This window comes from Oncorhynchus gorbuscha, linkage group LG03 (genome assembly GCF_021184085.1).
Source record: "Oncorhynchus gorbuscha isolate QuinsamMale2020 ecotype Even-year linkage group LG03, OgorEven_v1.0, whole genome shotgun sequence".
NCBI classification, from domain to species: Eukaryota; Metazoa; Chordata; class Actinopteri; order Salmoniformes; family Salmonidae; genus Oncorhynchus; species Oncorhynchus gorbuscha.
Window position 1 is genome coordinate 51809282 of NC_060175.1, and position 9223 is coordinate 51818504.

Below are 9223 nucleotides of genomic sequence, written 5' to 3' on the forward strand. Positions count from 1 at the left end.
CCAATAAAAATAAAAGATCAAAATGGGCAAAAGAACACAGACACTGGACAGAGGAACTCTGACTAGAAGGCCAGCATCCCGGGAGTCGCCTCTTCGCTGTTGACCTTGAAACTGGTGTTTTGCGGGTACTATTTAATGAAGCTGCCAGTTGAGGACTTGTGAGGCACCTGTTTCTCAAACTAGACACTCTAATGTACTTGTCCTCTTGCTCAGTTGTGCACCGGGGCCTCCCACTCCTCTTTCTATTCTGGTTAAAGCCAGTTTGCGCTGTTCTGTGAAGGGAGTAGTACACAGCGTTGTAACTTGGATTAGCTAACACAACATGCCATTGGAACAGAGGACTAATCGTTGCTGATAATGGGCCTCTGTACGCCTATGTAGATATTACATTAAAAATCAGCCGTTTCCAGCTACTTCTAAAACCAAAGATGCACCCCTGACAGACATATTATTACCATTGTCACCAAGACCATCAGCCCTTAAATGTGCTGATGTACCTGGTGGACACATTAGTGAGGTAGCAAGAGAGTCAATATCAATATTTACAAATAATGTATTCTATTATCTATTAGGCTAAAGCAATAGTGTGTGATTAAGAGTACCTACACTTAATGGTTTAATTGTTTTACAAATTGTTCTCCGGACACTAGAGATGGACTTGATTTGGAGGTTGGCTCAGAAATTACGGACAGATGTTGTAAGACTGCTGTCTACTGGTGATTTTTAGCATTGCAATTAAAAAATGATAATTAGACATTTCATAACCTTTAATCGATGGCAAGAAATATTCCCTTCCTGGAAATATCCACAATCCACAAGCCAGTTTTGGTTGCTTTGATGATTTCTCATTATCCCAGAAAGCTTATGACCAAAATATCCATCTCACTTCATAAAGCCTTTTTTCAGAACTATGGAAACAGCCCAGCAGAGCATCAGCAGAGAGAGGAGTCCAGTCAATAGCGCCCTTTAGAGGCCCTGGTAGAGACCTACAGACAAGAGCCCTACTCAGACAAACACAACGGGCCATGTTGGTCTGACATAAATGTCAAGGACCGCAATGAGAACAGGAAGATATCTTCAGCACGACTGAAATGAATAGTCTCAGTCACAGCAAGACTTTGAAAACCTCCTGCAAAAACAAAAGATGGAGAAGATACGTTTCCAAGAAAATAATTTGATCTATGAAAACGACATTTTTGTAGCGCTATAATTAAAGTCGTAATCTTGGGAAACGTGTTGATTATGTTGATCATGTGTTGATTCATAATCAGCCATACGTTTTAACGATCCTCCTTGAGGACGTTTAACCTAAAATAGGTATTATATAATGAATCAAACCGACAACATTTCTGAGACGTTTTTTTTACCATTACATTTGTGTAGTGATATCAAATCAAATCACATTTTATTGGTCACATACACGTGTTTAGCAGATGTTATTGTGGGTGTAGTGAAATGCTTGTGCTTCTAGCTCCGACAGTGCAGTAATATGTTTTTGTCGTGATGTTTAATCACTTTATTCGTCTTGAAATGTTTACCTTAAATTAAGATCATTCATTGAATCCTGATGTACATTTGAGTAAATCATCAAATTAAGCTTATTGCTCTCGATTTTCTTTTCTTGTATCTTATTTACAGGAACCTCCGACTTCCAAATGTGCATGTATAGGCCTGGTACATATTGTTTCAACATCGTGCCTTGTGCTAATAATTTTGGTTACTTTTAACTCACAAAATGATTGTTTTCTGCCCACGTCCAACAACAAGTAGCAGCCATGTTTTGGTTTTATCTCATTGCTCAAGATCAGTACGAAACAATTTGTCCTTTAAATGGCACTTTTGTGCCCACACCAGTGTAAATGGAGATGTACTAACACGGCTTCATTTGAATGTTTAAAAACAATGTCTCAAGTGGCATTCACTTACACTAACATCACATATCATGTTACCACAACATACGTGGTAATCGTGATGGCACAGTGTAGTTATATTTCAGGTAGGCCTACACATTATGAGATAGTACTTTAAAGAACATCACAAATCCCCTGCACATTCTGATGAAGAATATATCTTCACGCCGTCTTAATTACTGCTTAATACATTCATCTTAGACCAAAATGTCACATTTGAAGTATTTGACATGTTGAGCCGAAATGTTAGCATAGCAATGATAGGGAAAAGCAAAATAATTCATTTGATATATTTTCAATTTATTCAAATTGACTCGATGAATCACTTTGTAGAGAACACCTTAAGGCGCAAATAAAGTGAGTGAACATCACAACTGCAACTTTGATACATTTCCAAGAGATACTGGTGCTCCACTAGTTTGGCTTAGCTCTCTTGGTAGAGCATGGTGCTTGAAACTCCAGTCATAATGGGTTCAATCCCCATGGGGGCACCGTATGAAAATATATGTAGTCACTACTGTACATTTGCTCTGGATACAAGTGTATGTAAAGTCTAACAGGCTTGAAGAATAAACAAGGGTTTTAGAATGAGAAAAATGTGTTCTCCAGTTGTTCAGGTAATGTTCTCCAGTTGTTCAGGTAATGTTCTCCAGTTGTTCAGGTAATGTTCTCCAGTTGTTCAGGTAATGTTCTCCAGTTGTTCAGGTAATGTTCTCCAGTTGTTCAGGTAATGTTCTCCAGTTGTTCAGGTAATGTTCTCCAGTTGTTCAGGTAATGTTCTCCAGTTGTTCAGGTAATGTTCTCCAGTTGTTCAGGTAATGTTCTCTAGTTGTTCAGGTAATGTTCTCCAGTTGTTCAGGTAATGTTCTCCAGTTGTTCAGGTAATGTTCTCCAGTTGTTCAGGTAATGTTCTCCAGTTGTTCAGGTAATGTTCTCCAGTTGTTCAGGTAATGTTCTCTAGTTGTTCAGGTAATGTTCTCCAGTTGTTCAGGTAATGTTCTCCAGTTGTTCTCCAGTTGTTCAGGTAATGTTCTCCAGTTGTTCAGGTAATGTTCTCCAGTTGTTCAGGTAATGTTCTCCAGTTGTTCAGGTAATGTTCTCTAGTTGTTCAGGTAATGTTCTCCAGTTGTTCAGGTAATGTTCTCCAGTTGTTCAGGTAATGTTCTCCAGTTGTTCAGGTAATGTTCTCCAGTTGTTCAGGTAATGTTCTCTAGTTGTTCAGGTAATGTTCTCCAGTTGTTCAGGTAATGTTCTCCAGTTGTTCAGGTAATGTTCTCCAGTTGTTCAGGTAATGTTCTCCAGTTGTTCAGGTAATGTTCTCTAGTTGTTCAGGTAATGTTCTCCAGTTGTTCAGGTAATGTTCTCCAGTTGTTCAGGTAATGTTCTCCAGTTGTTCAGGTAATGTTCTCCAGTTGTTCAGGTAATGTTCTCTAGTTGTTCAGGTAATGTTCTCCAGTTGTTCAGGTAATGTTCTCCAGTTGTTCAGGTAATGTTCTCCAGTTGTTCAGGTAATGTTCTCCAGTTGTTCAGGTAATGTTCTCCAGGTAATGTTCTCCAGTTGTTCAGGTAATGTTCTCCAGTTGTTCAGGTAATGTTCTCCAGTTGTTCAGTTGTTCAAATGTTCTCCAGTTGTTCAGGTAATGTTCTCCAGTTGTTCAGGTAATGTAAGCAACATTTTCACATGTAAAGACTGATCTTAAAACAGATCATATACTGCTCGTCACATAGTGATTTCATGGAGGGACGTTGGCGCCGTAGCTCATGTTCATCAATGTCAAATATATAACTGATACATGCTTCACAGAAGATGCTCAATACAATGTCAACATGACTATATCGCTACACAAATGTAGAGGCGTTTGTATCTTATAGAGTTTGAACTTCAAAACAGATCAATCAAAGAAATCAAAAATATATTGACGATATAACACCCATTTGGGTTGGAAGTCCTCTAAGAGAACCATTGCAGCAGATGTTGACCATGAATGAACACATGATCAACATAATCAACATATTTTTCATGAAACATAAATTATTATGATTTAATTTTAACACTACAAAAATGTAGCTTTTGTAGATCAGATCATTTTCTCGGAAAATGCTTCGACTTCAGCACAACTGAAGTAAAATTCTCAATCACAGCAAGACTTTTTAAACATCCTGCAACAGCAAAATGGGAATTCTTATTATCCCCACATTAAAAATAGATGACAATTGTCCATTGTGGTTGTCTGAGTGGAGCTCCAGTCTGTAGGTCTCAAACAAGGCCTCCAGAGGGCGATGTTGACGGGACTCTAATATTTGCAAATGCTGGGCTGGGAGGATGAGGCAGGTCACTCTCCCTCCTGTTCTCATCAGAGGATGGCTGCAGGCTCTGGAAGTGGCTCAGCAGGCTTCTCTGGGACTGTGTCTTCACCTCATCTTTAGACAGGAAGTGAACACTCTCTTCGACACACTTGGAGTAACCCTGATTGACAGGAGCTGAGAAGGAGGAGGAGCTCACTGGCTGGTCCTGTTGCTGTCATCTCAGGAAGCAAACTGTAATCTCCAGGATGTTGAAATTCTCCAGCTTGGAGTCGGACTGCTGATTGAGGATCTCCGGAACCAGAAAAGACTTGAATTGCTAAATGTTGTTGTTTTTACGATCTCTGTGTAACTTCTCCAATGGCTTTCTTAGCTGCAAGAAGAGAAAATGAGTGATTCATTACCTAAATTCTGGTGTGTGACATTATTGAAAGAAAAAAATCAATCAATCAATACAATTGAATAAATGTCATTGAATTTGAATCTTCAATTTACCTTGTTTGTCAGAGTATTAATCTCCACCTATAAGGACATTGCTGAATGTAGTATTCTGTATCCACGCGTAACAGTTGTATGAATTTCACCAGGTTCATATATTAACATGGCATGTTGATTTGTTATTTTGCATGCCTGCATTCTGGGAGTAGGGGAGTGTGTACTTATGTTTTGCCCCGCGTGCTCGTGCTCAAATCATTTTGATGCACTATGTGCTCTGCAAACGTTTTATTTCCTTTTGGATGCAGATGCAGGAGGCAGAGAGAGAATTCTGCTTGATTAAAACTCCCTGATCTCCAAAGTCCACGTCTATAGTCTCAATCAACCACACACAACGCAGAGCTACAGTGGTGCAGGACAGCACCGGTAACACACGCTTCATGACTGATATAGATCATTTTATTCTTTCACCGTGGATATGACCTCTGATATTAATGAATGACTCTACAATATGGTTTTACTTCGCACATACCGGTAGTTACATTTAACAATATGATGATGTGTGACAATGTTTCACAATTTTAATTCCTGGGTATTTTATGCATGTTTGTATTTTCAGTCAGTCAGAATGTTTGGGAATATATAAGATTTTAGTCAACATTAACAGGTGAGTGGATAGATACCAGGATAATGTATACCTTGGTTTTCAGTATTTTAAGGGTCATCCGTATCAATAGCAAGGATGCTCTTAACTCAGTATTAGGAGTTATAAGGTCAAGCATTCTGGAGTTCAAACGTAGCAGATGTGTCCTCTGTCTTGAGGCCACTGGTCAGTGTGAGTAGAGAGCTGATCTAAGTTTCCCACACTGAGTCCTGTGTGCTGTGATCAATGCATTACAAAAGCTGCTCCGTGGACCATTACTGACGGCTATTGACTCTGTGTTGTACTAAAGACAGAGGCTGACGTCACAGACCTTCTGGATACTGGAGGGAAAGATCAGCACTGGCAAGATGATACTAACAGGACATACCTTTATAAATAAATATTCATCCTTTAATGGTATAAAACACGTGATATTAAGTACTCTGTTGAAAATTATTGTCTGTGATTTGTTTCATTATAAATCGACAAAGGGTTAACTTTTGCATGCCTAATTAGAATGGAATGCTGTTAATTGTTTTTCAGACAAATAACTCAACAACGTAAATATAAAGAATAAAACTCTGTCCATCATCATGACAGAGAAAACCTATGATAACTTAAGTAAATAAATCAGAGTGTTTTAAATGTAATAATTATCGTATTTCCTTCCTAAGAAAGAGTAAGACATAACCCAATATACCCCTTCCCACCCATTCTATCCCCTGAACAATTGAAGTGTGCCTATTCACCATAGAGAATCACAGGTGCTGGTGGGACTGATGAGGACACTAAACTGTGACTCTGCTCTCCAGAGCTTTCCCACACTTTTCCCATTGAGAGAGCTTCCACCAAACAACACAACTGTGCCTTGTTAAATGCTAATTCATCTCTACACACACAGTTCCTATCAATCCCTTGGGGGTGAAGCTCAATACACAAATATGTATCCTAAGCAACAGATAAAGATTAACTGTTACAGAGAATCAATTCTCTATTTATACAAAGAAATATAATGTTTTCAACCATGCCCACATAGAAACAGAATAAAAACATAATTAACTGCATTCATTTTGAAGAAGGGGTAAGTACTGCCTAAAAGTGCTTTCAAAATGCAAAAATTATAAGAAATATATCCATTGATTTCCCATAGAGACACAGTCCCCCACTCTAACCTCTGACAGTCCAGGGTCGAGGTCCCAGTCTATTGTCCTGAAGGGGCCCTGTGAGTGAATTCTCCTCGGTTTCCCACATTCTCTCCATTCACTGCTTTCAATGGAGGAACAATAGAAGTGTGTCTTATTACACATCACATTAGCTATTGAGTTTGAGGGGCACAGCTGCTCTAAACATTTAAAGCATTAAGATGACAGTACTAGTTTTTGCCCAACACCTGGAATCACTGATATATTATGACTAAACTAAAATAATTGATCACATTCTGAAACACTGAAAATAAATGTATTTAAAACAGGTGCATCAATAAAAAACATATGAGTAATGTCTCCTAAGGAAGTCAGAATGATGATCACTTACATCTCTATAGTTCATTACACCTTTACTACAACAAGATATGATATGACTGTAATGTTTTATATAAAAACAATGACTGTAAAATAATCATGTTTGACTAGAAATGTCTCTTAACTTTGATATTACTCTGTAGATTTTGAATGAAGCACCTAGAGATAAAAATGAATATATTGTCAGGATTTGGCCAGGGTTGTTCCGGTTTTTGGTCACTAGATGCCCCCATTGTGCCTTTTGACCTTTTGTTTTCCCTTGATCCCCATTATTATTTGCACCTGTGCCTCGTTTCCCCTGATTGTATTTAAACCCTTTGTTTTCCTCAGTTCTTGGCTCTGTGTTTGTATGTTAGCACCCAGCCCTAGTACTCTGTGAACTCTTGTTGATCCCGGTGGGCTCTCTTGTGGAATTCTGTTTTTTGTTCTTGTTTGTTTGTTTTTGAGTATCTTTTGAGGCTTTTTGTGCTATACCTTCCACCTTGTGGATTTACCTTTTTTGTCTTGGAGGATTACCTTTGTTCTTGTGGAATTCCTTTTGAGGTTGTGGAGTTACATGTTTTCCAGAAGAACTTCACTTTTTACTTCATTAAATACACCGTCTCAAGTACTGCTGTGTCTGCCTCATCTTGTGTTCTACTGACTATTCGTGGCTCAGTTGGTTAAGTGACTGTTTCTCACTCCGGAGACCCGGGTTCATAACCGGGTCCTGACATATATTGATTCAATTGAGTGTAGCATTCCAATGCAGTCAATATCATTTCTGCATAGTCTTGGGTCATCATTGTTATTGCATTTGAATCAGCCACTTATTCTATGTGGAGTTTCATAAATCAGTAATTTAATAATGTAATGTTGTTGGAGGATTGTCATTGTCAAGAAAAGAATGAAGCAACAGACAAAAATATTTCATTTGATGATTTGTGTATTTATTCAGACTGACTCACTGAGTCACATCATTGAATACCTTAATTTAAGGTAAATATTTCAAGAGAAATACAGTGATTAAACATAACAAGAACTTGAACAAATCTCCAAGATATGATACTCTATCAGAGTATAGGATACAAAGTTACTGTCTCTATAAAATACAACATAATTGTTTAATATAAACAAGGGTTTTTCAATTAGACATTTCTTTCTCCCATTTGCAATAAACACATTATTCAAATAACATGATCGATAATTTCACAAATTAAGTTTGATCTTTAAACAAATCAAATATTGTTAATCACAGAGTGATGATAACAGGTATAATACCCAGTTTGGGTAAATAATCCTCACGGAGGAACATTGATGCTGTAGCTCAAGTTCAATCAATATCAAATATATAACTGATACATGCTTCACAGAAGATGCTCAATACAATGTCAACATGACTATATCACTACACAAATGTAGAGGCAATAGGTTTATGTCTTATATATTTTGAACTTCAAACAGATCAGTCATAGATAAACACAAACAGACTGATTATATAATATCTATTGTGGGTTAAAAGTTCTCATGGAGGAGCATTAAAGTTATTGTTGAACATGAATATAAAAACAAGATTAATATAATCAACACGTTTCACAAAACATTAACGTTATTTAAATTATCAATTTGATCATTTTCTCAGAGAACGTTAACTTGTTCAGTACAACTTTAATTAAACGTCTCACAGCAAGACTTAAAAAACTCCTGCATGAAGAATATATTTTATTATACTCATTACTGTCCATGAAATTAATCTTAGACCAACATGGTCCATCCGTTGTGTTTGTCTGAGTGGAGCTCCAATCTGTAGGTCTCTACCAGGGCCTCCAGGTGGCGATGTTTACTGGACTCTTCTCTTTGCTGATGCTGTGCTGGGCTGGGGAGCTCAGCTGAGGACCGTCAATCTCCCTCCTGTTCTTATCAGAGGATGGCTGCAGGCTCTGGAAGTGTCGCAGCAGTCTTCTCTGGGACTGTGACTTCTGCTCATCTTTAGACAGGAAGTTAACAATCTCATGGACACACCTGGAGTAACCCTGGTTGACAGGTGCTGAGCAGGAGGAGGAGCTCACTGGCTGGTTCTGTTGCTGTCGTCTCAGGAAGCAAACTGTCATCTCCAGGATGTCTGCTTTGTCCAGCTTAGAGTCGGGCTGCTTGGTTCAGGATCTCTGGAACCAGGAGAGACTTGAGCTGCTCAATGCTGTTGTTGATACGATCACTGTGTAATTTCTCCACCACTGGCTTTCTTAGCTGCAAGAAGAGACAAGTAGAGGCATTAATAACCTTGTTCTGGTGTATGACATTATTGAAGCAGATTAACAATCAATCAATACAATAGAATAAATGTAATTGAATTTGAATCTTCAATTTACCTTGTTTGTCAGAGTCAGGTGCTCCTTAGGGTAGATCATAGTTGAAGTGATTTTAGGTACCAT

The 9223-nt window shown here is 38.2% G+C and overlaps 2 pseudogenes; both read right to left on the bottom strand.

The window, feature by feature from the left end:
* Positions 1-3533: 3533 nt before the first annotated feature.
* Positions 3534-5374, bottom strand: LOC124017117 (annotated as a pseudogene).
* Positions 5375-7730: 2356 nt separating this feature from the next.
* On the bottom strand, positions 7731-9223 carry LOC124020728 (annotated as a pseudogene).